At 43.8% G+C, this 12,066-nt stretch overlaps 1 protein-coding gene across 1 annotated transcript in view; it reads right to left on the reverse strand.

Annotated features, from left to right (window-relative positions):
- The window catches only part of LOC115462003 (synaptonemal complex central element protein 1-like), a 178,326-nt gene that overhangs the window by 20,244 nt on the left and 146,016 nt on the right, over nt 1-12,066 (reverse strand). The gene's annotated exons all lie outside the window — the stretch shown is intronic.

Below are 12,066 nucleotides of genomic sequence, written 5' to 3' on the forward strand. Positions count from 1 at the left end.
TGGAGCTGGGAGGGAGGGAAGGAGGAAGGGCGGGGAGCCGAGGGGAGGGAGGGAGGGAGTTATACATCAAAATAGAGCATACCAATACTTGCCCGTTTTAACGGGCTTAACGGCTAGTCTAATATTAAAAGAAGAAATGTGAAGGAACCGATGGTAGAACACTGCTTAGAAAATCACCACTCTTTTGAAGATCTAAAATGTTGTGTGATCGACAGAGTGAGTCCATTAAGCAGAGGAGGCAATAGAAAGCTTCTTCTGCAAAGGAAAAAAGCAAAGTGGATTTTTGAGCTGAAGTCGTTTGAACCATGGGGCCTCAACAACTCAATTGACTGGCATGTTTTCTATTAAAGTAGTTGAGTAAAAGTGGTTGTCTGTCGCTTTAAGAATTCATATGAGGAGGACTATAAGTAACAGCTGATTGATGGCGTCTGACGTCATCGACGCCATTTTCGGAAGCCTAAAAGCAAGTGTAACAGAGGTCGTTGGATGTAGCATGTATAGATTTTGAGTTTTTGAAGCTTATTTGTTTATGATTTCGTTCTAGATTATATGGATAGTGACCAGCATTGACTCCTGTGGATTCTAACCAGCATTAGTTCCTGACGAAGCCATAACAGTGAAACAGTGGCCCCGTCAAACTATTAAAACTGACTGGTGGATCATCTGATCTGGAGCGTTCAAGCTAAGTGCTCTTCTTGATTTTGAAGCAAATGAATGCATGCTTCTATGAGAAAGCTAGCAGTTCTTTAATATTTGAGCTAGCACGGAGTTTTTGCCCGATGATAGAAACTAAATGCTATACATATCATTCAATCAAGTGTCAGTGTTCCAGACCTAAGATATAATATCTAGGTTTCTGAGGTCTTTTCTCCGTTACTAGTGCAGACTATGGTTTGTACTTTGAGCTACAGTGAGAGATTTTTCAGCTACAGCCTGTTTTTCTTGTATTAGGTTACAATTTTGCTCCAGCAATTACTACATGTCATTTTGGTAACACTGACAGATGTGCCAAATGTAATGATACACCACATACACTTTATCATGCATTCTGGGGATGTCCCAAAGTTAGAGCTTTCTGGAGACGGATACAGGCATATATGAGTACGATATTAGGAGGGACGATAGGAGGCTCCTGGGATCACTACATTTTAGATACACAACCAGCTTTTCGGACACAAGGAAAAGAGGCAAGGCTCTGGTGTCGGAAGGTATGTCTAGTAGCAAAGAAAACAATACTATAATACTGGGTCTCCTCGGATCCTCTGGCCTATTGGCACTGGCGAAATCAACTTCACTTGTTAGCAACCTGGGAGGCCAGGGAGGCGCGAGGATCCCCAAAGAAGAAAAAGAACTTTATACTAATTTGGAATGGATATATTAACAGGCTGAGCCCGCGGGGCCGCAGTATGCTTTTGAACTTGACTTCCTAGGGATTAAACATCTTGGGATTTCTAGCTTTTATTCGATAGAATATTATGGAATGGCTCTCTGAGGGGTTTTGGGGGGGGGGAGGATGGGGAAGGGAGTGGAACTTTGTCCATAATGATGAAACAGGCATAGTAGCACTGATTAGGAGGGTGGACATGATCAAAAATATCAATGGATAGGATAAATAACAGAAAGGGAGGGGGGAAATGGTAAACGGGGGGAAGATACCAGTACAAGGAGAGGGAGGGGTTCTGGGTGGGGGGGAGAAAATGGATAAAAGTTGAATGACTAGACTAAGCATCAGTTTTTATTGTTTAGTGTTCAGTATTGTGTTTGGTATGTTTAAAAGATGGAATGTGAATTTGTTCTAATGAGTCATCAATAAAATGTTGAAACATAAAGCTAACAAAAGAGAACAACTAACAATGTTCTTACCAGAACTCAGCAGCACACGGAGACAGAGCAACAAGAAGAGTAAGCAAACTCCAACGGATGCATGGACAGAGAGAGGGAAAGAGGCTCAGCTGACAGGAATCAACGCTAAAGCATAGGCTGTAGGGAGAGGTAGGTTTAAATAGATCTGACTTCTGACATCTGCTGCCTCAGACGTCAGCTCAATCCTTAACAGGCCAATCAGAGCGAGTCCCAGTCATTCCCCTGCCAGTTTTAGCAGAATCATAACACTATGACATTAAATTCAAAATTTGTACAACTCTTGTGGGATCTTTTAGGCCAGAGATCTCCACATCCACTTTCTGTTTCTTCTTTACATACGGCCCTGGGCTAGTTTAGGACCAGCTAAGACATATACAGTTGATAAATTGATGGAAAGAGGAGATAGGGACTGATCCTGAAGCTACTGACTTTGCTAAGATTATTAGATGAATTCCATAAGTTGTCTACAGTGCTGACTACAGGGAATGTTGGTTTTATGTAATTCATAGAGCTTACATCTCACCAGCTAGAGCATATAGAATGAGCTGCCTCAAGTCCTCTGATTGGCCAAAATGTACTACTGTTAAAGGAGATTTGGCTCATGTATTATGGCATTGCCCTAAAATTCTGGCTTTTGGGGGATCTACTGTGTGATATTTACAGGGCCTCCTTGGCCAAACCCTAAAGATTTCTCCCTGGGGCCTTTCATTGGGGAAGGAAGACAATTTGGGATTTATTGGTGGAAGAGCCAAGTTGTTTGATCAAAAGGCACAAGTGATAGCTTTGAAATGTATCCTTAGGATATGGACACAGGTGTCACCTCACTCTTTTTGGGAACAGAAGCACAGATTGCACACATTGGCCCTAATGGAACTTAAAGGGGCTAAAAGTCCTCTTAGACATAGGAAAAAATTGGGAGCCAAATGTTCAAACGTTGTCTCCAAAGGCACAAAGTCAAAGGATTGTAAGACGCTATAAGCTGATGACATTTTTTCCTGGTAGGAGGGAGTAGTTGTTGGCAGAACTGCTACATATGCATTTTTCTTTTTCTGATGATTGCATTTTGCTCTTTCTTGTCAGGGTAGACTATAAGAGCAAAGGTCTTCTCTCCTTTGATAGCTTTGGAGGGATGACATGTGTTTGCCTTTGTGACACTTTAAACAATTTGTGTGTTTACTGTGTTTATTGCGGGAGGGTATGGGGATTTAGGTGGGGAAGGGGGACAGTTGGGTGAGGTTTTATATATAAGTCTGTAGACTACTTGAATTTCAAACTATGCTTTTTATACACAGAAGAATAGTTCTCAAATTGGGAGGGGAATTTGTTAATTTCCAGTTTTATTTTACTTATTGAAAAATTGGGGGCTTATTTATCATTGGGTAGGGGGATGCCTGTTTAAGTTGTTGGAAAAATGGTGATCTTTGCACTCTTTCAGTATCGTTATGGCTGTTAATAAGCTGGTTATACATGTGAATATTTATATACAGTGCACTCCATGTAAGTGCACGTCGGATAAGTGCATGCTCTGTTTAACTGCATGCTGTACTTCGGTCCCATTTTTGGCACCATAAATTTCTATGGGGACAAACTTCGGTTTAGCGCACCACTGATAAATGCAAGATTCGCTTATATGCATGGTTTAAGACCGCTCCTCCGCAGGAAAGACTCCGCATAAGCGAATGCACGGAATATGGAAGCCGACTGGCACGTGACAAAGGGGCAGTAAAGTTGAAATCTCGTTGGTTAACTGCCACAGACAGAATTTATTTATTTGTTACATTTGTATCCCACATTTTCCCACCTATTTGCAGGCTCAATGTGGCTTACATAGTACCATAGAGGCGATCGCCAATACCGGTTATAACAAATACAACTTGAGGTTGTCGTAAAGTAAAGTTCATGTGTGACAGTCAAGCATCTATTGCTAAAGAATATGGTGACAATCCCAGTGAAATTTCACGTATCTTGAAGCAGAAAGATCAGCTTCTGGAAGACTGGCAAAACAATACAAATTCACACCGGAAACTAAAACGGGCGGAAAAAGCTGAGGAGGTAGAAGATGCTCTTCTTCGGTGGTTTTCTCAAGTCAGGAGCAGACAGTTTCCTGTTGTTAATAATAATGAACATGCTGCAGAAATATAATGAGAAATTGTTGAGCAGTGTGAAGTTCCTATGGTCAAAGAATTAAGGCAAACGAGATATGAGTCACAGGCCTGTGAAAGCAATGGGGGAGTCATAGAGCTGAGCAGCCTGGTGTAAAGCAGAGAAAGTTTGTGCTGGGAACAGAATGGAATGTTGATTGCAGACATTTGTAGATAAGAAATGAATGTGAAAACAAGTTTCAAAGGAAAGGGTTGATGACGTGCACACATTGGGTGCAGTGTGTTTGTAAGTGTATTTAAACTGAAGAGAAAATAAGTATCTCGAGCAAAGCAAGAGCCAAGCTGAGCAAGCATATATCTCTGTATTACTGCTAAGCAAATATATATATCTCTGTATTATTGCTAAAAATATATTATATAAGCAGACTTTGCTCCCAGGGTGGTGTTCCCCCCCTGCCTCTGTTCGACGGAGAACAGTTGAAAAAAATAAAAAATTTTTGATTATTCTTTTTATAACAGGTGTCAGTTTCTTTGTTTACACACATATAGGGTGTAAATCAACACTGTCAGTGGTCCACTGCTTATGGCGAAAGCTAATCAGCTAGCTGAAAGTCTTGGACTAACTGAATTCAAAGCCACTGTTGGATGGTTGGAAAGATGGAAGGAGAGGAACAACATAAAATTCAAGAAACAGCACGGTGAAAAACAAGACGCTGATGACTTTGGTGCTGGAAATTGGGTTGTTTCAGTTCTTCCTACCATCTTGAACGAGTTTGCACCTCGTGACATTTTCAATGCTGACGAAAACGGTCTCTACTGGCGAGTGATTCCTGATGGAACACTTGCATTCAAACAAGCCAAAACTACAGGAAGTAAAACGTCGAAGGACCGACTGACGATCCTCCTTTGCTGGAATATGGATGGGAGTGAGAAGTAGGAACCACTCATCATTGGAAAGAGCAAACAGCCCCGTTGCTTCAAGAATGTTAAGCGACTTCCCGTGTCATACGAGGCTAACGCAAATTCATGGATGACTAGGGAAATTTGGAAGCAGTGGCTAAAGAAGTTAGACACTAGAATGCGGGCACAAAAGCGTCAGATTTTGTTGCTTTGTGATAATTGTGCTGCACACAGTGATGATATCAGGCTAACGTCAACGCATTCTACCAAACACTACCTCTCTGATCCAACCTATGGATCAGGGCATAATAGCCAATTTTAAAAAACATTATCAGGCTCTTGTGTTACGTCGTCTGACTGGCAAGGATAAATGTGCTGTTGAACTGGCTCATAATCTATCATTGTTGGATTCCCTACATATGCAGAAAGAAGCCTGGAATCGTGTTACACAGGCAACCATTGTGAACTGCTACAAGCGGGCAAGCTTTGTTAAGGATGTGGAGAGGGACGCGTCAGATGAACAGGCTATTGACATCCCAGCCAGTGTTACTGAAGAGGAGTTTCATCATTATGTAGCTGTTGATTACAATCTACAAACAGCTGACGACAGCACTGATGTCGAGATATGCGCCTACACGCAGGCAACAATGGCTGATGATAAAACAGATGATGAAATGAGCAGCGAGGCACATGCTGACGAAATTCAACAACCTCCTGTCACTTTTGCAAGAGCGCTGGAGAGTCAACACCGTGATGGCCTATCTGGAGACCACTGGATGCCAGTGCTATGACAGTTTTTACCGTCTGGCAGACGTAGTCTATGGAACTCACAGACACAATAGTGTATAGAGGACTATGACTGATTACTTCAAGTAAGCCTAACGTCAGTTAACAGAGACTTTATAATGTCAGTTAACGGAGACTGTATACTGTAAGTATAATAAACAGTACTGTACATATGTTTATCAGATGTCAAGCTTCTTTAGGTCACAACGGTTAAGTGCACGCTATGGTTAACTGCATGTATTTCTTTGGTCCCAGACCCTTGCACTTAAGCGGATTGCACTGTATTTGTTTTGTATGTTTTCACTTGATCACTAATAAAATCACTTAAAAACATTAAAAAAAAAAAAACCCCAAACCTATCAAAACTCAAACCTTCTTTTCTCTAAGAATGGCAAAAAACAGTTTCTTTAGCTCTCCTCCCTCAACTCAATTCTTACTTGAGTGAGCAGCCATGTTTTAAAAGCCACCTAAAACTCACTAGATATGAGTAGGAACTGCATTCCACATGGGTGTCATAGCGAATGTTATGCACCTGTAGCAGATGTTCTTCAAGGACAGCAGGCCAGGAATTCTCACATGTGAGTGTCATCCGACAGAGCCCGGTGCGGACACTGGCTAGTGTATAGATGTTTCAAGAAAATTCTAGAAGTGTTCCACCTAGCATGCATGGGTGCTTTCCCATCCAACTAGTGAGTGCAAGCCCTTCAGTCAGGTAACACAGCTAAAGGAATACAACTCCAAGGAGAGGTGGGATGGTATGTGAGAATACCTGCTACAAGTGAGTAGCTTCGCTTTCTCCAAGGACAAGCAGGCCCAGTTGTATTCTCACATGTGGAAATCCCTAGCTACCAGGCTCATTGAAAACAACAATGGTAAGACAATATGGACTTGAAAAGTCGAGGCCTCAAAGTCAGTCAACCTGAAACTATATATGTATTAGTTGTGAAGGTACAGCCTGGAACATAACAAAACTGAACCTAGGAGGGTGAAGTTGGATTCTAGACACCAAACAGAGTCTGACTGAACTGACTGTCACATCAGATATCCTGGCTCAAGGCAGTAGTGAGATGTAAATCTCCTCTGTGGAGGCTGACCTCAAATGGGCTACTGACAAAGCCATGGCTCTAACATTATGAGTCTTGACATGACCATAAAGAGTCAGCCCAGCTTGGGCATAAGTGAAGCAGATGCAATCTGCTAGCCAATTGGAAATTGTGTGTTTGCTGATGACTACCCCCATCCTATTTGGATCAAAAGAAACAAAAAGCTGGGTGGACTGTTTAAGGGGCTTTAGTCCACTCCAGATTGAAGGCCAAGGCTCGCTTGCAGTCTAAGGTATGCAGTACACTTTCGCCAGGATGGGTATGTAGTTTTGGGGAAAATGTTGGCAGAACAGTTGACTGTTTAAGATGGAACTTCGACATCACCTTAGGAAGGAACTTAGGGTGCATGCGAAGAACTACTCTATTATGATGAAACTTAGTTTAAGGTGGATCAGCTACTAGGACCTGAAGCTCACTGACTGCAAGCTGAAGTGACCGCCATCAAAAATGCAACTTTCCAGGTCAGAAACTTCAGATGACAGGAGTCAAGTGGCTCAAAAAGAGCTTTCATCAGCTGGGTGAGGACAATGTTCAGATCCCATGACAAAGTGGGAGGTTTGACAGGGAGGTTTGTCAACAGCAAATCTCCCACAAAATGAACAACTAGAAGCTGTTCAGAGATGGGCTTATGTCCTACATGGAGATGGTAAGCATTAATTGCACTGAGATGAACCCTTATAGAGTTGGTTTTCAGAGAGATGCAGGAGGTATTTCAAGTAGTTTTTGGGAAGGACAAGTAAGAGGATCTAGGGCCTTGCCCTCACATCAGACGGCAAACCTCTTCTATTTAAAAGAATAACACCTCTTAGTGAAATCTTTCCTGGAAGCAAGAAAGATTCTGGAACACCCTCAGGCAGATTCATGGAAGCAAACTCTATGCTCTCAACATCCAGGCCGTGAAGGTCAGGGACTGGAGGTTGGGATGCAGAAGGGATCTCTCGTTCTGCTTGATGACGGTTGGAAAACACTCCAATCTCCATGGTTCTTCAGACGAAACCTCCAGAAGAAGAGTAAACCAGATCTGCCTCAGTCAATAAAAGGCAATTAGGATCAAGTTCCCTGAATTTGCTTGAGTTTCAGAAAAGTCTTCTCTATAAGAGGTATCGGAATATATGCATTCAGAAGATCTGTCCCCAAATGTAGGAGAAAGACATCTGACGCTAGTCTGCCATGTGACCTGAGCCTGGAACAGAATTGGGGGGGGGGGGGCTTTGTTGTTGAGATGAATGGCAAAAAGATCCAATTTCAGAAGATCTTGTGGGCTACACCCATATTGAGAGACCACTCAGTCTGTACACCCGGCTGTTGTCCTTTCCCACTAGGTACGTGGCTTGCAGGACCATCCTGTAAAGAAGGGCCCACTGCCATATCCTTATTGCTTCCTGACACAAGAGAGCCTCTACCTCCTTTCTTGTTCACATAGTACACTGCAACCTAATTTTCTGTTTGGATGAGAATAATTTGGTTCTGTAACCAATCTCTGAAAGCCTTTAGAGTGTTTTAAATGGCCCTCAGCTCAAGGAGGTTGCTGGAGATCTGTTTCCTGAGCATACCATGTCCTGTGGGTATGAAGCCCATCGACATGAGCTCCCCATCCCAGGATGGATGCATCCGTTGTCAACACCTTCTGAGGATGCATAATTTGGAATGGTAGTCCCACAGACAAATTGGACCAAATTGTCCACCAGAGAAGGGAGGAACCCTAATGGAGGGACCCTGGATGACATCGGCTAGATTCCCAGCTGCCTGAGACCACTGGGAAGCTAGGGTCCACTGAGCTTCTCACAAATGGAAATGAGCCATGGGAATGGCATGCACTGTGGACGCCATGTGGCCTAAAAGTCTCAACATTTGCCAAGCTGCAATCTGTTTGCTGCTTCGGACTTGTGAGGTGATTGCTACCAAGGCATCCGCTCTCACTTGGGGCAGAAAAGCCCGAGCTTGCACTGTATCAAACAGAGCTCCTACTAGGAGAAGGTGGAACTTGGGAAGTTTATGACAAACCCTAGTAGCTCCAGCACCCGAATAGTCCTCTGCATTGACTCTTGAGCCCCTTCCAGTGATGTGCTCTTGACCAGCCAATCGTCCAGGGAGAGAAACTCCCAGTCTGTGTAGCAATGCTGCAGCTACTGCTAGACATTTGGTGAATACCCTGGGAGCTGACATGAGGCCAAAAGGCAGAAGGCAATACTGGTAGTAGTGTTTCCCTACTCAGAACTGAGATACTTCCTGTGACTAGGAAGTATCGATATGTGGGCATCATTCAAGTCCAGAAAGCTTAGCCAATCTTTTTCCTGAATCATGGGATGGAGGGTGCCCAGGGAAATCATCCTGAACTTTTCTTTGACCAGGAATTTGTTCAGGGCCCTTATGTCTCGTATGGGATAGAATCCTACCATTTTCTTGGGCACAAGGAGTACTTGGAATAGAATCCCTTCCCTTCTTGCCCTGGTGGCATGGGTTCAACCGCACTGGCCTGTAGAAGGGTGGAGACTTCCTCTACAAGCTGCTTGTGCAGAGAGCTGATGCTCTCGGTGGCCAATTCGGTGGTTGCTGATAGTGGGTTAGAAGTGGAAGTGGATCCACCAGAGCATACACCAAAAGTGTGATGGGAAACATAAGAAGAAAACCAAGAAAGAACAGAGCCTTGAAATACAAGTGAGGTCAGCGAATCAAGGAGTACTACTACTACTACTATTTAACATTTCTAGAGCGCTACAAAGTGTACGCAGCGCTGTACAAACACAGAAGAAAGACAGTCCCTGCTCAAAGAGCTTACAATCTAAATAGACAAAAAGTAAAGCATTTAATATTTAAGCAGTCAAGCACAAGAGAACAGTCACAGAAGGAGTAGATGGTGATCAACAGTGTCAAAAGCAGCAGATAGATCAAGAATGATGAGGATAGAATAGAGACCTTTGGATCTGGCCATTAGAGACTTTAGCAAGGGCTGTTTCAGTTGAATGTAGAGGGTGAAAGCCAGATTGAAGTGGATCAAGAATAGCTTAAGATTTAAGAAAGTCAAAACAATGGCAGTGATCAGCATGTTCAAGTATCTTGGACAGGAAAGAGAGGAGGAGGTGGGGCAATAGTTGGAAGGGCAGGTAGGGTCCAATGAAGGTTTTCTGAGGAGTGGTATAACTACGACATGTTTAAAGGCATCAGGAACAGTTGCAGTGGAAAGTGAAAGATTGAGGATATGACAGATAGAAGGGATGACAGTAGGAGAGATAGTGCTAAGTAGATGGGTGGGAAAAGAATCAGAGGAACAGGTAGTCAGTTTGAAGGAGGAGGAAATAAAATGTGCAGTTTCCTCTTCAGTGATTTCAGAAAAGCAAGAAAAGGAGGCAGAGGTTGAAGGAGGGTTGATAGAATGGACTGGGGGAAGAAGAGATGGAGGTGACTTGGTTGAGAACTCAAGGTTCATCTTGTGAACCTTATCATCAAAGTACTCAGCTACAGTCTGAGGAGAAAGTGAAGGAGAGTTTGGAGGTGAAGGCACTTTAAGGAGAGAGTTCAGTGTGGCAAAGAGATGTTGAGGGTTTGAGCCAAGAGAGTTTGTCAAGTGGATGTAGTCCTGTTTGGCAAGTGAAAGAGCATACTGAAAGAAGGTCAGCAAGAACTTGAAATGTATGAAGTCAGTATGGGCAGGGGATTTCATCCAAAGGCGTTCAGCAGATCGGGCACAGGAATGTAGGTAGCGGATTCTAGAGATCAGCCAAGGCTGTGGTTTGGTATGCCTTACAGAACAGGGAATGGAAGGAGCGAGGGAATCCAGAGCAGAGGAGAGAATAGTATTATAGAAAGAGACAGCCTCATTGACGGATAACAGTGGTTGAGAAGAGGGATGAAACACTGATGGAGAGAGTGCAAGAGTCAATAGCTTGAAGATTCCTAAATGTTTAGATGGAGATTGGACGAGACTGGGGGAGAGGGTGTTTAAGTGTGAAGGTTATCAGACAATGGTCAGAGAGGGGAGGAACTGAGGTGCAAAAACTGGAGACTGAGCAGTTGGAACAGAAGACAAGATCAAGACAGTGGCCATTCTGGTGAGTAGGGGTAGTGGAGCACAGCGGAAGACTGAAGGAGGATGTTAAAACAAGAAACTGAGAGGCATGAGAGTCAGAGGGATCATTAGCATGAATGTTAAAATCCCCAAGAATGAGGGAAGGAGATGAAGTTTTGAGAAAGAAGGAAATCCAGGAGTCAAAGTCAGTGAGAAAGGGACTATCAGGGGGCTGATAAATGACTGAGAAGTAGAGGAGTGAATAGATGGATTGAGTGGATGTCGAAGGAAGAAAAGAAGCGAGACTGAGGTGGAAGAGGAGGTTAAAATCTACAACAGGGTAAGAGTAGCAGCCTGACATCACCTCCGCGGCCAACCTGGCAAGGTATACGGGAGAAAAGGTAACCTCCATGACACAGGGCAGCAGCTGAAGCAGAGTCTTCAGGGCAAAGCCAAGTCTCAGTTAGTGCAAGCAGATGGAGAGTACGAAAGTTAAAGAGGTGAATGTAGGAAAATTTGTTGGAGACAGAGCGGGCATTCCACAGGGCACATGAGAAAGGCAGAGAAGAAGGGGAGAGGAGAGGAACAGAAAATATATTGGAGACATTGAGGTGTAACCTGCACAAGTAGGGTGACAGCTGATTGGAGGACCAGGAATGGGACTGATATCCCCAGCAGAGAGCAGGAGAAGGAGCAAGAAAGTATGGAGAACAGCAGAAGAGGCATGACGACAGTAACGAAGATGAGATGAACTCAGAAAGAAAGAAAACGTTGAAGCATAATAGCTGAGAAGAAGGGAGAAGACAAAAGGGATGGGAAGTTGATGAAAGCAGAAGGTCTTCAATGTGGCCCTGAGATACACAGTGGTTTCAGATGGAGAAAGAGATTGGGAAGGGATAGTATCAAGAAAAGAAATTGTACTGGAGTCATTGTGAACAGCAGAAAGAAAATAAAACCTGTACTGAGAAAATATTTTGCACGCTGTTAGGCACACAGCAGGTTGGTTTGGGGTGAACCTGGGAGTTACCCCGGAGAAGGCTGGAAGGATATGCAGATGGGCTGCAAGTCCTCCACAGCACCTGGAAGGCAGTTGGTGGAAGCGCTAGGCACATAGAGCGAAGGTCCTGGGTGGTTCAGGGTGGACCTGGGAGTCATCCTGAAGAAGGCTGGAGGATATACAGAAGGGCTGCAAGTCCTCCACAGCACCTACTACTACTTAACATTTCTAGAGCGCTACTAGGGTTACGCAGCGCTGTAAGGCAGCTGGTAGAAGCATTAGGCACCTAGAGCGGAGGCCCTGGGTGGT

Source organism: Microcaecilia unicolor, chromosome 2 (genome assembly GCF_901765095.1).
Source record: "Microcaecilia unicolor chromosome 2, aMicUni1.1, whole genome shotgun sequence".
Taxonomy (NCBI): Eukaryota; Metazoa; Chordata; class Amphibia; order Gymnophiona; family Siphonopidae; genus Microcaecilia; species Microcaecilia unicolor.